Genomic DNA, 19,617 nt, shown 5'->3' with positions numbered 1-19,617 from the left:
CAACTGCATAGAAATGCCACCTGTGGCTACTTTCTTGTTTAGCAGGCACACAGCACATTAATATTCCATTTAAATAACTCAGATAGCCATTTACAATTTAGATGATAGTTATAGATTGTTATAGATTGCAAAAGAATTATTTTTTTTCATTTTCATAGTAGGTTTCAAAAACAGATTTTATTGTAATGAAATTTAACACCTCATCCCTAGAATGCTAGTAAATCCTGTGGTCTGATTTGTCCCAGAGAGGTCTAGACCTTTTGTTTTTTCCTTGTTTCCTTAAGGTCTTGAGTTGTGCTCATAGAGCAGAGTCAAAGAGGCCCTCCATTGAGTTTTGATACATTAAGTCTCATTACCCAAATAGGTGTCATTAACAAACGAATATTGTGGAATGCACATTGTTGGTGAATGTTAGCAATGGAGGCTGGTCCACAAGAATTGATTTTGTGAAAGTGACATACCGACACATACTTTCAGGAAGATATGTTTCTCTAAAAGGAAATGGTACCTTAAAACTCAATTACAAAAAAAAGCAATCCTCTTTCGGTATACATTTACATCATTTGTTATGAAAGCTAAAGGGTGTCCATTTCAAATTTGTATTACGATTGTCGTTAGCAAGGTTTAGAACTGGCATCATTGATAGTTGGCAGTAATGCTTTCTAATGCCAACCTGTAGGTTATATAATTTGAAACCTGTAGGGTGGTGCAGTTTGACACAGCGGGTCCCTCCGCTACTTTGCATGATTGGTCCTCTTTGGAAAGAACAATTTCCAGATTGATTCTGAGGCAGGTCACTCCACATACGGGGGTTCAGATATTCAATTGACTAACAGATACGTGAAAATTTTCCTAGTGACATTTTAATAAGTCCAGTGTATAAAGGGAATGGACATCTAGAATTGCAGATCACAAGGATTACGACTCTATAATATAACTTACAGTTAGACTCTTTTTTTATATACTTCAGCTCACCAAGAGTGTGCTGCAGAAATGAGACTTTTTAGGGGGCAGAGGTATGCCTGAATATGAGTCATGATTTTACTGTGCCATGTTAACCTATTTACAGGATCAATGAGGTTTTCAAGATAAGTAGGTTCTTACACATCATTACCATCTGGTTATGATCTGGAGTAGGAGGCTGGCAATTATGACTCCTCAAAGAGCTTCAATGGACACCCATCCACACACAAGCTATCTTCAACCTCCTCAAGCACACATGTGAAGTCCTACACAACACTGGCTCAGCATACATTAACAACTCTATCAGATTTCAGAATCCTTCCTGACACCTTCGATCACACTGATTCCTCCTCGCATACATCCCATGCATATTTATCACCAGAATAGGCAGTAGTGCCTTCTCCTACATCGCTCCAATAGACTGGTATGACCTGCCACCACACATCTGTGCTACCTGCATTTCACAAATTCCACAAGAAGCTAATGTATTGGCTCTTGAGCTAGGCAAGTCCATGGATCGTATACAATAGGATAGGATACCATATCAGGTGATTGTGCTCCTTACAAATACACATAACATTGCACAGAATTCTGCACTAAACTCTACACATATGGGTCATATTTTGGTCTGCTTGCCATGTCCATTCTCCATTAGTACATAGTAGATGGTCTGCTCACCACATGACAAGTGCATTACTGTCCCAGCATTGAACATAATGGTGGATGGGACACATGCCATGTTGTGATGAAGCACCTGTGTGCCATAAACTAGCATCGTTAGTAGTTTGGATGGGCTTTTTTAGGAACTCAAAACGGTCTTCCGCAGCATGTTTTCAAAGGTAGATATGCTCACTCAGGGGCGGATTTATACTTTTTAAGCGCTGCATTTGAGCCACTTTTTAAAGCAAAAGCGGCGCTACAAAAGTATAAATATGGGCCTAAGTTTCATTGAGGATTCTAGGCTCCCCGAACTCACTCCCACGAAATGGAAGGAACCGGATTGAACAGCTTTAATGTGCTAAATGTGCATCGAAGACAGGGTTTCCTGTGACTCAAGTGCCTTTAAAGAAGCCGCTAGTAAAGGTTCACTTGGCACGCTTTCGGTAACTCTCAGAATGACGAGCGACGAGAACTTGAAAGGTAGTTAAAAACCTTAGTTAAAGTTTATTTTCATTTGTGAAGACTGTTGAGACGCCCACTGACAACATGTCTGGCCATCTATGCACAAAGTTTAGTTTGTGGGGTTTTAATATGCTAGTTGATTGATAGCTGTGTGAGTTGTCATTTTATTGGTGTTTCTGTCCTATGATGTATGAATGTAACGGGCCCTTGAATGACAGCAGTATGTTGATATGAGTGTACTGCTGTGTTGGATTGGGCCATGGTTGGAAGGATATAAGCCCTATATTTGGTGCATGAATGGTGTTTGAATGGCCCACAAAGTAGTTTGTTCTTGTTGTGGCTCTGTGGCTCAGCTCCAGCAGTCTTGTGTTAAATATTCTGATACAGTGATTAGTATTTGAAGTATATGAAGCTAACACTTCTGAAGGGTGGTGTAACTTGCATTGCTCTCACACATATTCCGTCAATGCTCTGCAAAACATAAAAGTCTGCAAACATTCTAATAGGATCACCTATATATTTCATTTTTTGGAGCTGAATTTTTGGAATCTGCTGTGATTCACAAATTGCCAACTATCCAGTGTTCCCAAATGGCTCCTGCAAAAAGTAGAACCTGATTTGTTTGGGTGGTCAATGCAGCAACAAACATATAGGGCACACAATGCAGCATGAATGCATCAAATGTTTGCACTGAAACCTTCCCTGCGGAAGTACAGGGTGGTTTCTCTTGCATGGATCTCATGAGGATTGTTTACCAAGAAGCCCAATGCAGACCTCAATAACTGGAACGAAGCACACATCTTCCTCACATTTCTGAGTTGAAAGGTTCTTGAATCTGTGGGGACTGACAAAGTTCCTACCTCCCAGTACTCCCACTTGGTTGGCGATAACAACTGTATCCCACTTGTGGGGGTAGACTAAGAAACCATGCCACAAACACCCTAAAGCAATACTTAATGATAGATCAGAGTTAGGGGGTAGCTGTGTTAGTTGGAGAAGTGATTAGCCATCAACCATTGAAACCAACTGTTTTTTTTTACTATATACCCAGGGAAATCTAGGGTACTGAGCTTTGTGTGGATTCCACAACATTTTGTGCCCTGCAAACATCAGATTTTGCATACAGTATCACATTTTTCTTATATTTCTGTGATGGAGGCTTTTCTAAAATCAGCTGGAACTCACATAGTTCCTACTACCCAGCATTCTCAGCTTGATTCTATTAAAACACTGACTCACATCTGTGGCTTTGAAGTGCCTTAGATAGGAACAGATCAAACCAAGTTCAATGGGAGTCCCGGCACAGAAATGTAAGTAAAATGTATGTTTCAGCCAATGTCTTGTGTTTATAGGGGCCTTTGGGTAAAACAACCTGGGGAGAGCCACATGAAATGCCACCATGAGCTCTCCTGGATGTCTGGTTTTTAGAACTTTGCAAGTTTGGTAGGTTTCCCTAGGTGCCAGCTGAGCTAGGGCACAACATCCATAGCTACCCACAGTGCAAAAGAAGAGTTGGTTTTCAGTGGAAAAATGTCCATGTTACATTTTGGGCCCTATCCTGTCAAGGGAGCTAGGCCCACCCACACAAATGAGGTACCCTTTTCATTGAGAAACTTGGAGGAATATGGGATGGTAAGAAATGTATGGCTCCCTGCAGCTTCCGGCTCTTTGCATCACTCAAATGTGATGAACAAGTGTGTATTAGTCAGAGTTTGAGGTTTGCAAAGACTTCTGGATAAAATAACCTGATGAGATTCATGCAATTCACACTAGCCTGAACTCTCCTGGCTGTCTAATTATCAGACATTTGGTTTCCTCAGATTTAGGCTGAACTTGCACCCAAAATCCACAGCTAACCAAATTGCAAAAAAGGGTTGGTTTTTAGCTGTAAACGTTGATGTGGCCATGTCTTTTTTTGGCCCTTTCCCTGTTGAGCGGCAAGGCCCACCACACAAGTGAGGTACAATTTTCATCAAGAGCCTTGGTGGAATGCTGAATGGTAATTTGAGGCTACCGTAGAAATTTCTATCAATTAAATATGAGGGAAGTGTATGTTTAGCTAAAGTTTGACATTTGCAAGATAATATATGTAAAATAGCAACACAAAAGTATGACTTTTCAATCACTCACTCCCAGTCACAGATCTGGGTTCAATCCATCATTCTTTTGCTCACCATGCCACCTCAGTTTGGACCCAGCCATATGCACACAAACCCTGATATCGTTTGGAATGCCCAAGATAAAATGATGTAAACTTGGCATTGATGCCTTATGGGGAAAACATTTTTGCAGCCGAAGTGCATGGGGTGGGAAAGACTCAGCAGTTAATGGGTTAAAATACACAACTAACTTTTTCAGCCAGACAATCACTGTGAAATTTTGAGTAGTGAGAAGGATGTCACATTTGCTTTCAGTATTGTTGGTTAGGATAGGAATTTCCCACACAACCTGAGGCTCGTAAGCAGGAATGTGCATGGTCCAAATAGGTTACTGAAATGTAACCCCATATTTTTCCTTCAAACATAACAGTCCATGTTCAATCTTCTATTAACACAGCAGCCTGGCCTATAGGCCACCTAGGACCTATATTAGGGGTGCATTATATGTGATAAAAGGAAGGTTTAAGACTTGGCAAGCGGGTTTAAGGCCAGGATGGTATGGCAATTTAGAACTGAATTCATGCTGCAGTTGCTGACCTTAGCCATGCTTTAAGGGACTACTAAAGTGGTTGGCATAACACGTGCTGCAGACCCACTGCTAGCATTTATTTTACAGGCCATAGGCATATGGTGTACAAGGGACTTATAAGTAAAATATATTTGTTGGTTGGGTATAAGCCAATGTAACCATGCTTAGAGAAAGGAGCACAAGCACTTTGGTAATGGTTAGCTGTAGTAAAGTGCAGTGAGTCCTAAGGCCAACAAAAAGGAATTCAGTAAAAAAGTGGAGGGTAAAGGCATAAAGTTAGGGGTGACCTAGCAAAGAGGGCCAGGTCCAACAAAAATAATGTAATCTGCTTTCAAAATTTATGGTTTTGTGAGGAAACCGCAAAATGTGATGACTTTTTTCATGTATTCACAAATGTGCCTGGACATGTTTCAAGAGGCATATTGAGCCTAATCTACACCACAATTGTAAAACATGTGTTAAAGTGGGAAGTGAAATGTGGCTGGACACAAATTAGCCAATTTATATTATACAAGAGGACGACAGTACTGGATGCAATCCTGCTAGACAAAGTATATAATTACAAACAGTTAATTGGGCTAGAAGAGTTTTTGCGGAACTTAATGTATCACTCATCAAGCAGTTTGCTTCTAATAATAGGGGGTTTCAGTGCAACATTATACCCTTGAAAAATAAGATGGATGTCAGGAGAAAATCATGCCTGTATACATCATTTTCTCAAGTGTAAATCCTCAATTGTGGATTGATGACATTAGCTGGGAAATTGAAGGCAGCATTAAATAAATTAGAATTTGGAAGTTTGAATAGCCGGTTTATAACCAATACCCCAACCTCCCTAACTTTCAAATATGGAGCACAACAATATTTTTTTTCTTAGTTTGGTTTAGTAACAAGATTTAGGGGGTCATTATGACCCCGGCAGATGACGTTAATATGGAGGAAAGTACTGCCAACCTGCTGGCGGTACTTTCCTCCATAGTAAGACATTGGCGGATTGGCTCATGCCATTCTGCCAATGTACCACACCGCCCACCACCACCGAGACTTCAATCTCTAGCCCGGCAGCCGCCACCTGCCCGCCTGCGGGATTATGACCCCGTCTACCGCCTTGGTTTTAGTGGCAACCTTACTGCCATGAAAACCATGGAGGTAGGCACTATCAGTGACAGGGAATCCCTTCCCTGTCAATGATAGGAGTCCTCCCCGCCCCCCTTCACAGATTCCCCTTCCCCCCTTTCTTCTCTAGCCCCTCTTCATACAAGCACCTTCATGCACACACATACACGTACACGCATACACACACTAATTCCCACATTCATCCACACATGCATACATCCATTCACACACACACCCACACACAATTACATACATACAAGCACACATGCATTCACACAACACAACATACACGCACTCACACATCCATACATTCACACACATACAAAACGCAACACAAACCTGCATTCACGCACGCATAGACATAGACACACACCCCCCCCACACACATACAACATCCCCCTCCCCTGTCAGAGCACATGACTTACCTGTTGTGAGGGCGTCCTCCGGCAGAAGACGGTACGTGGCGCTGCTGCAACCAGCAGCATCCTTCAGCAGAAGACCGCCAGGCCGTATCATGGGTCATCCTTCTGGCAGAAATCCAGCTGTGGTCATAATACGGTGGACAGCTGGTGGCCACGGCAACGGTCTTTTGGCAGCCATCATCGAGGTGGTAGGTGGTTTTTCCAGCCAAGGTCCTAATGAGGGCCTTAGTGTAACAAATGAGCACGAAAATCATAATTTACCCCTAAGTACACAACTTCATTAGGGAACAAAGATCAGAATAAAAGCACCATTCCTTTTACAGGTCAAACATTGAAAAGATTTACAATTTACTTCTGAGAAGGAACAGAAAAGCCTCCTTGCCTAGTTTCAAATTGAATAATGACCTTGTGAATCGAGTGGAGGATTTAAAAATTATAAATGTTTGGTTATAGCAAAACAACAAAATGGCATAAAATGCTTGAAGGTTTAATTTTGGAATTTAAAAGGAACGTGTATAGGTAAGGTTATTTAGAAGGGGGAAATACAGGATGGTTCGATAATCATTGGCAAGCAATAAAAATGAAGTAAGAAGTTGAAGAATTGACAAAAATGCAGGAGTCAATCAATCAGAAAATCAGGAATGCTAGAAGGGTAAATGGAAAACATTGCTGTCAGTAATTCAATAAAAAGACTCCAGTAAGTTTTGGAAGTTGGTTCAGTCCAGTATAGGAGGTAAACTTATTGATGTAAATTGTATGGTTCTGGAAGACCAGTGGGTATATCATTTGGAGGAGACTTATAGTTAAGGGTATAGTGAGCGTCCTCCAGCAACCGATGCACATGATGAGAAAGTTTTGAAGGGTCCTTCCCTGAAAGTAATTACAGATGTAATGTTTGCCCTGAGGCTCGTAAGAGTAGCAGGATGGATAATCTCCCAGGTAGTAATAATCAAACTAAATAGTTATTGGGGGCACAGTTTTTTGCTTAGCATTTAAAGCACTTACAATAAAGAGGGTTATCTTTGAAATCTGGAAAGGGGTTATGATAAAAGCAATATTTAAGAAGTATATTTCAACAGACATGAAGAACTACAGACTAATAAGCCTTACCCATGTTGCTTCAAAAGTGATCTTAAAAGTCTTATTTATTAATTTACAGACATGGATAGATACTCCTGAATTGACCCCAGTGGAGCAGGGTCAATTTAAGGCACGTCACTCAACATTGCACCATTGTTTCTGCTTATGATCAATGGAAACTGACAGCAAGGTTTGTTGATGATTTGTTGACTTCAATACAGCCTTTGACTTGGTAAACCAAGAAATGATATGGGAGAAATGAATGGGGCAGAGTTGAATTAAATCTGGAAGGTATGTTATCCCAAACAAATCCTAATTTAGAATGGCCTACGCTAGGGCTGGAAATTGGTACCACATTTATTTGCCCTTTATCTAATGGATGTATCTTCTGTCGTACACTCATTCTCTCTCAAAAAAATGGGGGAGGGAAGGGGGCAAGTAACTCACCTTTTATATGAAGACAACTTAGCAAATATGGATATGACACCAGGGTTACCAAGTAAATGTAATGATGTTTTCGAAATAATCTAAGGGAAAACAATTAGTGAGAAATGTGGAAAAGACATAAACATAAAAACAATGGAATTTGGGTGCAAAAGAAAAAAGCACCAATAGCATCTTGATTAATTCAGGTACAATAAGTGTTCTCTTATATCTATTGCAGAGTGCATTTTACAACAAATTTAGGACCTACTGTACAGTTTGGTTGATGGGTTATCCTGTTCACGGTATTTTGATTCCCATACGATATAATGGGATCGTAATATGGTGTAAGGAATATCCGGCACGGTTGTGATGACTCTAAATCAGGCCCTTAATTGGAAATGTACATTGAGATGTAGTAAAACACTGTGTGCAACCAAGCATAGCAGGAATATGGAAGATTAGTAGCAGCTATGGTGGATCTTATATGTTACCAGTTGTGCAAGCATTCAAAGTGATTGTGCAAGTAAAATACTTATGTGGCGCTAAAATATAATGCATGAGTGGATATGGGGGGAGTGGCAGACCGCGACAGGGTTGAGCTCAGGTTTATTTAATGGCTTTAGCCGTTCACCCTGGCATGAGTTATTATCACTTCAGGTGGGTGTTCACCCAATTTCTTACAACACTGATATACAATATGCACGTTTCTGGTATGCAAACAAGTGTAGTACACCAGATGATTATGTGAGATTTTTACATAATAATGTTTATGTGTTTCTATGATTGGACACTACATGCAAACTTTACAGGATTGTGTATTTTGGTGGTTCAGCACTGTGATAGACCATCCTATAGCAGAATACCCTCCCCCATTCCTAACCCTTAATTGAAATTGGAGTATATTTGCTAAACTGAAGATTTGTGTTAATCTTGAGGTGAAATAGTGGCTTGAAATGTGCTTTCATGTGTAAATCCAAACAAAGAGGGGACGCCACGTATGTACAATATGTCAGACACAGAAACCATAGCGCATCATTTACATCCCCACAGGTATCCCAGCCAATGTCACCCGAGACGAGGTGCCAGCAATATCCAGTCCCCAAACCTTTTAAGTTTGAGGTTTTGAGATGAGGGTATGGGATATATAGGGAATATAGATTTGATTGTTTGGGTCAATGTGTTTAATTGGTATCTTTAGGTTGGAATAAATGAACTTGTGGATGAGTCGTACGTGGATATATCTGGAATAATTAACTCTTAATGAGAAATAAGGTATGTCTATTCACATGGGGTACATTTTTCTTTGGGTTTGTGGACATATTTTGAATTATGTAAGGGGTGAATGAAGTGATTTATTGGGTTGGTCCTTGTTTAATTTTTCTAGACTTGGTCGGTTCTGAAAGTGCAATTTTGTGAAGATGATTGCGACCAGATAATTTGTGTTCAGAAGTTAAGGTAAGTATATTTGGTGACTATGGATAGCATAGATACAAGTGTTGACCAGGTTTCTGATTCACTCTTCTGGATTATTATAGGGGTCCCTATCGGTTAGTCCTGAAGAAGACCCGTTGAGGAGCTCTGAATTGGCCCAGGAGAAGGGGTTGAAACGTCGATATGAATGTTTTAGCCTGGATTGGTTACTGCTTGTTTTGATAAGGAAGGACTTAACAAGTAAATTTATGTTCCAAAGAATTTAAGACTGATTCAATGCAGTGGAAGATTGACCAAAAGGTACCTTGTTTTTATTGTATAGTATATAGATTTTTGGGATATTGACTATTCTTCTTTTTCTATTTTTTATCACGAGCACTTTATTTGTGCACTAATTCTGTCCTTCTGATTGTGGGTGGGAATTTGATTGGGACCTTTCTATTAAGCAACTTTATGTAAATAGGATTTTATTGTTTATATGTGAATGAATAAAAATATTTATTTAATTTATTCTGCATCTATGCTGTTTATGATGGTTTAAAATCATTTCTGTTCTCCTTTGGGGGCACTGTAGTCTTTGTTATTTAACATTATGAGGGAGGCAGTCTCACACCAGCAGGCCCCTGCCACTAGCCAGACATCTGAACAGCCTTCCACTTCCGCTAGTGGCCAGGAGGCCCCACCACAGGACTCAATGGCCACCAGCACCCCTCCCCTGCAGAAGGTGAACCACCCCGCAAACGTTCCCTGCGATCCAGACACAAGCCAGAGACACTTGCCAAGACCCCTGCCAGGAAATGAGACTCTCCTGATTGTCACACTTGTGTCCCACTCAGTCACCCTGTCCACCTTGAACTGCCATTACTCCCCTTCCTATGTCCCCATGGACAATGCACTTGTGCTACAAATAGACTGGAACAATACCCTGGACTTTCCTCCATCATAGCCCCCATCCCATTGCACTTGTCCTTCCATATATTAGCACTTCAACAAACACCCTTTGAAAAAAACAAACATTTTGGAGTATGTCATGTATATCAAATATGTATTCATTGTAACACGTACAAACATTGCAAATCAACTGTAGAGAGAATGAGCATAGATTAATGACCTGTAGCTGGCTGTAGTGATCACACCAAGAGTATAGATCAGGTCACCAACATCTGCAAAATAATTGCCAGAGGGAACAGTAAGTGGTCCTAGAAGTTACAAATATCAGCATGCCACTGGCACACAAATCCAACCAAAGGTCATTGATATGTGAAGTAACACTGTCCTACCTGTGTGTCATTGGAAGTATTGTCGGATCACATGTGTTCTGTTGTCCTCACCCTCTGCCTCCTCATCCTCGCTGTCCACAGGGTCTACTGCTGCCACTCGCACATCTCCAGCCTCCTCCTCCTGCAGGAATGGGACATGGCGTCTAAAGGCCAGGTTATGCAACATGCAGCATACCACCACTATCTGACAAACCTTCTTTGGTGAGTAGCATAGGGATCCACCTGTTAGATGGAGGCACCGGAACTTGGCCTTCAGGAGGCCAAAGGTCCTTTCAAGGGTCCGCCCACGTGCCTCATTATAACATTCTTCTGCCCTTGTCCTGGCATTCCTCACAGGGGTTCGCAGCCCCAATAGGTTTGGGTAACCAGAGTCACCTGCAAATATTGAGGGACAACATTTAGCCACACACTATCCTATATGGCCCACACCATACCCATACACCAACATATACTGGGTGGGAACCAGGGCACCTTTATCACCCTGTGCCTTTGTAGTTGGACCATCACATTGGGATGTTGCTATTCCTCAGGACAAAGTCAACATGCACTGAACCAGGATACTTAGCATTGATGTGGGAGATGTACTGGTCGTCCAATCACACCATCGTAACATCCAGAGAGTAGAAACTCTTACAATTCCTGAACACCTGCTCATTTGCATAAAACTCTCCTTCACTGTGGCCAAATCCTCAACATGGGGGAAAACAATGTAGCTGCACATGTGTTTAATCAGGGCAGACAACACTCTTGTGCAGCAATATTGAAAACAATTGGCTGTGACATCCCTGCTGCCAAGCACACTGTTACTTGGAAAGAACCAGTTGCTAGTAAATGGAGTACAGATAGCACTTGCACAAGAGGGGGGATCCCAATGGGGTGATGGATAGCAGATATCAGGTCAGGCTCCAAGTGGGAACACAGCTCTGTGATTCTGGCCCTGTCCAGTCTGTAGGTGAGTATTATGTGCCTGTCCTCCAATGTTGTCAAGTCCACCAGGGGTCTGTATACGGGGAAATGTCTCCATCTCCTATTCATCCATAGCAGTAGGTGTCTGAAGGGCCCAAGAGTGAGGAGCTGGACACACACTGAACAATGGAACTAGAATGGAACTTTGCATCCTATAAACATGAAATGGGTCATTGTGATTTGTCCAGTATGTGCTAATATCTCCTGTGATGCAGCATTATTCCAGGGCCTGCCCTCCCACCCTGAAAAGGTCCGCCTGTCCTGTGTGGAGGGACAGGTGGAAGTGAGGTAATTCCGATGACATTGTGCGCCATTGCAAGAGGCGGTCATGAACCGCCTTGCAACCCCTCATTGGCTAACATTGGGCTCTATGGGTTACATTGGCCAATAGTGATCTACGCCGGCGGTGACGGTATCCACCGCCGTGGAAGTAACTGTCATTTTCTAACTGATCCTTCACTTGTTACCTGACCTTCTATAGGAGAGGACCTACACTACATGTGCTGCTGTGACCTGTGTCTGGAACCCACCATGGCCTGTGTGACCGGGGAAAGGGCCCCAGCCTTAAATTCAGAGGAGTTGGAGAGACTGGTGGATGGGGTCCTACCCCAGTACGGACTGCTGTATGGGCCTCCAGACCAACAGGTGAGTACACTGTGAGCACGATGCATGTGGCATGAATGCATGGAGTTGTGTGTGTGATGGCCTCATGTAAGGGGGTGGGTGGATGTCTTCTTGGCGGCGTTCAGGTTGTGTGCTGGGCCATTTCTCTGTAAATGTTGATGTGAAGGGGTCTGGTAGGCCATATGTGTAACAGGCAGGACTGTTTGTCCAATTCCATTTTCCTGTGTGTATTGCCTCTGCAGGTCAGTGCCCATGAAAAGAAGGGTATATGGCGTTTCATCGCCAAGGAGGTGCAGACCCTGGGGGTCTATGCCAGGCGACACACCCACTGTCTTAAGCTGTGGGAGGACCTGAGACGCTGGGCACAGAAGATGAAGGAGGCTGAGATGGGGATGATTTCCCAACAAGGAAGGGGTGCCCGTCAAACCCTGACCTCCCTGATTGCCCGCATACTGGCGGTGGCTTATCCAGAGCTGGATGGATGCTTGAGGGCATCACAGCAGCCACAAGGGGGTAAATACAGTGCTCATCATTGTAACTTACGCATGGGAGGGTGGTAGCTGGGTGGTGGATGTGTGTCAGTGGGTGTCCTTAGGCCAGGCCTGATATTGCAGTGTAGTTCCCCCGGTGGCTAGGGTGCAGAAGGGCAAATTTAGCTACCTAACTCGTAGGCATCCACTACTGGCCAGGGCTGCGTGGTCCCCAGGTTTTCTGCATTTGCCAGTGTGTGCCCCTCCCCATGACTTGGAGGCAAGCTATTTCTCTGATAGTGCAATGCATATTGCGTAGGCCTGTTCACTGTGTGTGCGGGTGCTGTGTACACCAATGGTGGTGTTGGTGCAGCCATTGACCCAGTGTATCATTTGTCTCTTTCTCCCCCTGTTTTGTCATCCTGTCCTTATGTGCATTAGCATCATCTAACGGAGGAACAGAGGCACCTGCGACAAAGGGCGCTGCATCCCACAGGACCCAGAAGTCCACCGATGGTGAGGGCACCAGTGGGATGGAGGGCGAGGGGAGCACCATGCCCGAGACTGGATGGTACAGTTCAGACACAGATACCTCCTCCAATGGGAGCTCCCTGGTGGTGGCGGACACTTCTGTGACTACCCCAGCTACAGGTGCAGCCTCTACCCCCGCACCAGCACCTCCCTCCTAACAGCCCCTCATCGAGATGCCCGAGCCCGCAAACCCAGGAGGATGGGCATCTCCTTCGCCCCAGGCACCTCAGGCCCTGCCCCAGTTAGCCCTGCTGCCCTGAGTGAGGAGACTATTGACCTCCAGAGAACGATCTCCATTAGGCAGTCAACCATTGTGAATGCTATCCAGGGGCTGGCAGCCTAGATGCAACAATCAAATCCATTCCTGGAGGGCATTCACACTGGATTGGCGGCCCAACAGGGATCGATTCAGGTTCTGGCCTCCTATCTGATTGTAGTCATTGCCCCTGTTTCTACTGTACCCCTCCAACTTTCACTGCCCAGTCCCACTCCCCTCAACCCAAACCTATCCCAACCACACATACAGATGAGCATGCACACAAGACAACACCAAAGAGTGTCACAGGCAAACACATGCACCACACTTCATCCCACAGGTACTCACACAAACACCGTCCAATTGAAGACACACCACAATCCACTATTTCCACTGTCTCCCACTCCTCCCCCTCTACAACCTCCTTCCCAGCAATGTCCACACACACAACTGCATGCACTACATCATTATCCACTACCAGCATCATCACCACACCAAGCAGAACACACACCTCACTGGCAGATACCTCCACGACAGCCATGCACACTTCCCCTGCGTCCTTTCCTACTGTGTCTGTCCCCCCCTCCTAAGGTACACAAACACTCAGACACCTCACAGCCATCCACCTCACAACAGCATACAGCCCGTGCACCTGCACTTGCGACCAAAAGCAGCAGACAGACACCTCCAGCAACCACTCTCTCACCCTCCTCTCCCATTCCTTCTCCCTCTTCCCACCCCAATGTCCCTAAAAAACATTTCCTATCCACCTTTGACCTCTTCCTCATCCCTCCCCCCATCCTCCACGTATGGGCAGTGTATAACAAACCCAGCCAAGCACCTCAGCCACACAGTCCATGGACCCAGTCCTAACTGCACCCTCTTGTGGTGGAAAAGGATCAAGGCCACATGTAATGAAGGGGAAGGAGCCTGCACCAGCCAGCCTAAAGGGGAGGGAGACAGCCCCAACCGGCAAGAAGGTCAAGGAGCCTGCACCTGCCACATGAAAGGTCAAGGAGTCTGCCCCAGCAGGCAGGACATTCATGGAGCCTGCACCAGCAGGCAGGAAGGGCAAGGAGCCTGGACCAGGAACTGTCACAGAGCCCCCACCACCAACCATGGTTGTGCAGCTGTCTGAGGTTGAAGGAGCCTCCCCCCACCAGCAGCACCACCACTGTGCAGCTGTCCGCGGTTGCAGGGGATGGGCAGGAGCCTCCCCCAACCATCAGCATCACCACTGTGCAGCCATCCGAGGTTACTGGAGATTTACAGGAGCCTCCCCCCACCAGTAGCACCACCACTGTGCAGCAGTCACTGCCTGCGGACGGTATGTAATCCTGCCTTCATGGGCTGCTGTGCTGCCTGCCCACTCCAGAACCAGTGGGTATGACACCCCCCTTAGAGACCGTGGCCCAACACTCCCCAAGATCAAGCACAGAGCATGTTGCCCCCTCCAGAACCATTGGGTATGACACCCACCTTAGAGACTGTGGCCCATTACTTCCCAGTATCAAGCACAGGGCACGTTGCCCCCTCCAGAACCAGTGGGTATGAGACCCACCTTAGAGACTGAGGCCCATCAGTCCCCTGGATCAAGCACAGGGCACGTTGCCCCCTCCAGAACCAGTGGGTATGACTCCCATCTTAGAGACTGTGACCTTGCGCTTCACAGGATCAAGTACATGGCATGTTACCCCTCCAGAAACAGTGGGTATGACACCCACCTGATAGACTGTGGCCCATCACTCCCCACGATCAAGCACAGGGCACGTTGCCCCTCCAGAACTAGTGGGTATGACACCCACCTTAGAGACTGTGGTCCATCACTCCCCAGGATCAAGCACAGGGCATGTTGCCCCCTCCAGAACCAGTTGTCTTGTTACATCTCCCGGCTGAGGTGCCCCAACCCCCATCGCCGACCTCTGAGGTGCCTGCTTATTTACCAGTGGATGCCCCTGTAGTGTTCTTTGGCCTATGGCTATGTGGCCCACGAAAATTGAGGACTGGGCTGTGTGCCTTTTTCTGTACATATGTATATATCCATTATCATGCCTAACGTATTATTTCTACTGTGTTGATCTTATTACAGGCATTTTTGTGAAATTGCAATTATTCAGCCGAATGGCAGGGTCAAATAGTTTTTTTTAATGCATCTGGTTGTGTGTATGGTGTGTGTGTGGGGTGTGTGTTGTGCGTGTGTGTGTGACTCTCACCCCCCCTTGTGTGCTAGGCGGATGTAGTCACCGTCGTCGTCTTCGCCGGCGTTGGTGTTCGTGGTGAAGCAGAACATAGAATATCATAAGAAAAACATGCAGTTCTGGTTCAATGGCGGCGTGGTTCTTCCCTGGGTCTCCAATGGTGAGTCCTTTCACTTCTGAGCTCAGTTTCCGCCAGACTTTTGATGTCATTGGTACCGCACCAGAAAAGGTGGTGGAATGTCTGGTTGTAATATGGTGGGCGGAACATTGACTTCCGCATGGCTGTAGGCGGCTCCTGCCGTGGTGGCTGTTGTTTCCGCTCTGGCGGTCGTTGTGGTACATTGGCTATCTTTCAGAGATCTTTCTGCGATGGTCATATTTTGGCAGTAAATACCGCCAGCCTGTTGGCGGTATTACCACCACTTTATCACCGACCGCCAGGGTTGTAATAAGGGCCTTTGGGGGGTGATTCTAACCCTGGCGGTCGGCGTAAAAGCGGCGGCCAACCCGCCAACAGGCTGGCGGTAAAAAATATGGGATTCTGAGCCTGGCGGGAACCGCCAACACAGACAGCCACCTTAACACTCCGACCGCCACGGCGGTACAAACAAACAGCGCGGCGGTCACCGCCAACAGACAGGCGGCAGACAATGTACCGCCCACACTATTCCAACTCACCAATCCGCCACCTTTTCCGGGGCGGGAGCACCGCCGATAAAAACACGGCGGAAACAGACTACGGACGGGAAAACGCTCACCACTACGCACTCCAGGAGGAAGGAGGACAGCATGGAACCCGAATTAAACATCCTACCTGCTCTCGTCTACCTTCTCATCTACCACGAGTACGAAGTCCGGCGCAGACGACAACGGTGAGTACTGCACCTACGACACACGGGAGGGGGAGGATGAAAGGTTACGGCCACACACATATGCGACCCCCCCCCCCAACTATGTACTCACCAATGCAGCGCACCAAGTCACAGTGACACCACCCAAACACCCCTGAAAAATGCTAGGACATAATCATATTTTGAATAAATATTTATGTACCAAAAAGCTCCAGAAAATTAGCGTACAACCATGAAAGATATCCACAACAAAACTAATGACACACACATCAGTGTATAACTGAAGTACCAAGTCCTGCACAACCTACGATTTCAGCATGTCCGTGGGCCAAAGTCTTGAGAAACAAGGGCAAAGCCCACACAGGAGACCTGAGTCCTTTGGAGAGAACACTGCAGGGGCATCAGATGTAAAAACTACAGGCACCTCAGGGGGAAGGGAAGGGGGGGGGCACCACAGCCACATGAGTCCACGACGCCAGATCCACGATGAGCCACCATGCCCACTGGACCATCCTGGGGAGTGCAAAGCCACAGTCTCTCAAGTCTCTGCAGTGGGTGGATTGCCCACTGGACCATCCTGGGGAGTGCAAAGCCACAGTCTCTCAAGTCTCTGCAGTGGGTGGATTGCCCACTGGACCATCCTGGGGAGTGCAAAGCCACAGTCTCTCAATGTCTCTACAGTGGGTGGGCTGCCCACTGGGCCATCCTGGGGAGTGCAAAGCCACAGTCTCTCAATGTCTCTACAGTGGGTGGGCTGCCCACTGGGCCATCCTGGGGAGTGCAAAGCCACAGTCTCTCAATGTCTCTACAGTGGGTGGGCTGCCCACTGGGCCATCCTGGGGAGTGCAAAGCCACAGTCTCTCAATGTCTCTACAGTGGGTGGGCTGCCCACTGGACCATCCTGGGGAGTGCAAAGCCACAGTCCATCAGGTGGATGACAGTCTCCACTGGTCAAGGAGGAGGCATGGTGGGCACAGTGAACCATAAACGGTGCTTGCGACGGCGGTGCCCAGCGGAGCGGTGCTTGAGAAGAAGGGCCCAGCGGAGCGGTGCTTGAGACGGCGGGGCCCAGCGGAGCGGTGCTTGAGAGGAAGGGCCCAGCGGAGCGGTGCTTGAGACGGCGGGGCCCAGCGGAGCGGTGCTTGAGAAGAAGGGCCCAGCGGAGCGGTGCTTGAGACGGCAGGGCCCAGCGGAGCGGTGCTTGAGAAGAAGGGCCCAGCGGAGCGGTGCTTGAGACGGCGGGGCCCAGCGGAGCGGTGCCTGAGAGGAAGGGCCCAGCGGAGCGGTGCTTGAGACGGCGGGGCCCAGCGGAGCGGTGCTTGAGAAGAAGGGGCCAGCGGAGCGGTGCTTGAGACGGCGGGGCCCAGCGGAGCGGTGCTTGAGAGGAAGGGCCCAGCGGAGCGGTGCTTGAGACGGCGGGGCCCAGCGGAGCGGTGCTTGAGAAGAAGGGCCCAGCGGAGCGGTGCTTGAGACGGCGGGGCCCAGCGGAGCGGTGCTTGAGAAGAAGGGCCCAGCGGAGCGGTGCTTGAGACGGCGGGGCCCAGCAGAGCGGTGCTTGAGACGGCGGGGCCCTGTTCAGCGGTGCTCTTCTCCACGGCGGGCCCTGTTCAGCGGTGCTCTTCTGCACCGCGGGCCCTGTTCAGCGGTGCTCATCCAGCAGGTCAAGGGAGCCAGACCTGGCCTGGACTCCCTGCTCAGTCGCCCTCGGACCGTGACGTTTCTGGACCCTTTGGGGACGGACTCCTGGCCTCCTTAGTGTCCTCCTTCCCAGCTGGGATGTGGCATGTGGGGTCCAACTTCTCCGCGCTCCTGCTGCCCTTCCGCTCCTTTGATGGGGCTCTCGGGCCCTTGCCTCCCCCAGATGGTGTGGGTGGTGAAGTGGCCGCACATTGCTCCTTGGGGGCAGCCCTGTCGGTCCTCGCACGGCGGTCCTTGGTTTTGCGGGTCCTCTTGCCGGGGGGGGGGCTGGACGTGTCCTTGCTGCAGCTCGATGTGTCACTGCTGGCAAAGGGTGGGCTCCAGAACCCAGGCACAACAGTGACACCCGAAGCTGGGCTGGTGGTGGCTGCGGTGCTCTTGGGACTCTTTGAAGATGGATGGGGGAGGTCATCGGGGGGAAAGAGGTTAAGGTTAGCCAGGAAAACTTTTTTAGGGCCAAGGTAAAGGGTAGGAGAAGTGGAGATGGAAGTGGAGGTAGAGGAGGTGGTTGTAGGAGAGTCAGGTGTGCTGTCATTGGGTGAAGGTGCTGGTGCTGTAGGCTGTCGTGAGGTGGATGGCTGTTGGGTGGGTGGCTGTCTGCGTTTGTGTGTCTTGGAAGAGGGGGTGACAGACACAGTGGGAGAGGACACAGGGGACGTGTACATGGCAGTGGGGGTGGTGACTGCATGAGTGTGGACTGTACTGGAGGGTGAGGTGGTGATGGAAGCACTGGCTGATGTTGGGGTGCATGCAGGTGTGAGTGTAGACGTCACAGGGAGGGAGGAGGGAGACGAGGAGGAGGGGGACACAGGGGTGGCAGTGGCTGTTGGCATGTCTGCATCTGGGTGTTGCTCGGGTGAGTGTTTGCGGGATCTGTGGTGCTTGTGTTTGGATGAGCTGCTCTTGGGTGTTGAGGTGTGTGCAGGCTGGTCTGATGGTGTGGATGGGATAGGCTGAGGAACAGGAGACAGAGACAGGCTGGAGGCAGTCAGAAGAGGGAGGCTGGAAACAGGGACAATGGCTGCCGTCAGTGCTGAGGCCAGAGCAGTGAACGCTCGTTTATGGGCAGCCTGACCCGAATGAATGCCCTCCAGGTACGCATTGCTCTGTTGCACCTCCTTTTGCACACCCTGGATGGCATTCAAAAGGGTCGTCTGCCCAACAATGAGCGTCCTTACCAGGTCAATGAGCTCCGCACTGAGGGCAGCAGGGGCAACAGGGGCAGGGGCTGAGGTGCCTGGGGCGAAGGAGACGCGCGCCTTCCTGGGCGAACCGGCACGGAGCGAAGACTGAGGGGCTGCTGGGAGGGCGGGGCTGGTGCGCTGGGTGGCGGCTGTACCTGTAGAGGCGGGGGGCACGGATGTTGCCGCCACCCCTAGGGAGCTCCCATCCGAGGACGTGTCGCTTTCGCTGCTCTCACCAGCGGTCCCCGTCGTGGTGCTCCCCTCGCCCTCCGGATCACTGGTGCCCTCGGTGTCTGTTCCTGGGCCCACCG

The sequence above is a fragment of the Pleurodeles waltl genome, chromosome 8, assembly GCF_031143425.1.
Source record: "Pleurodeles waltl isolate 20211129_DDA chromosome 8, aPleWal1.hap1.20221129, whole genome shotgun sequence".
NCBI lineage: Eukaryota > Metazoa > Chordata > Amphibia > Caudata > Salamandridae > Pleurodeles > Pleurodeles waltl.
Note: the sequence above shows the minus strand (reverse complement) of the source record.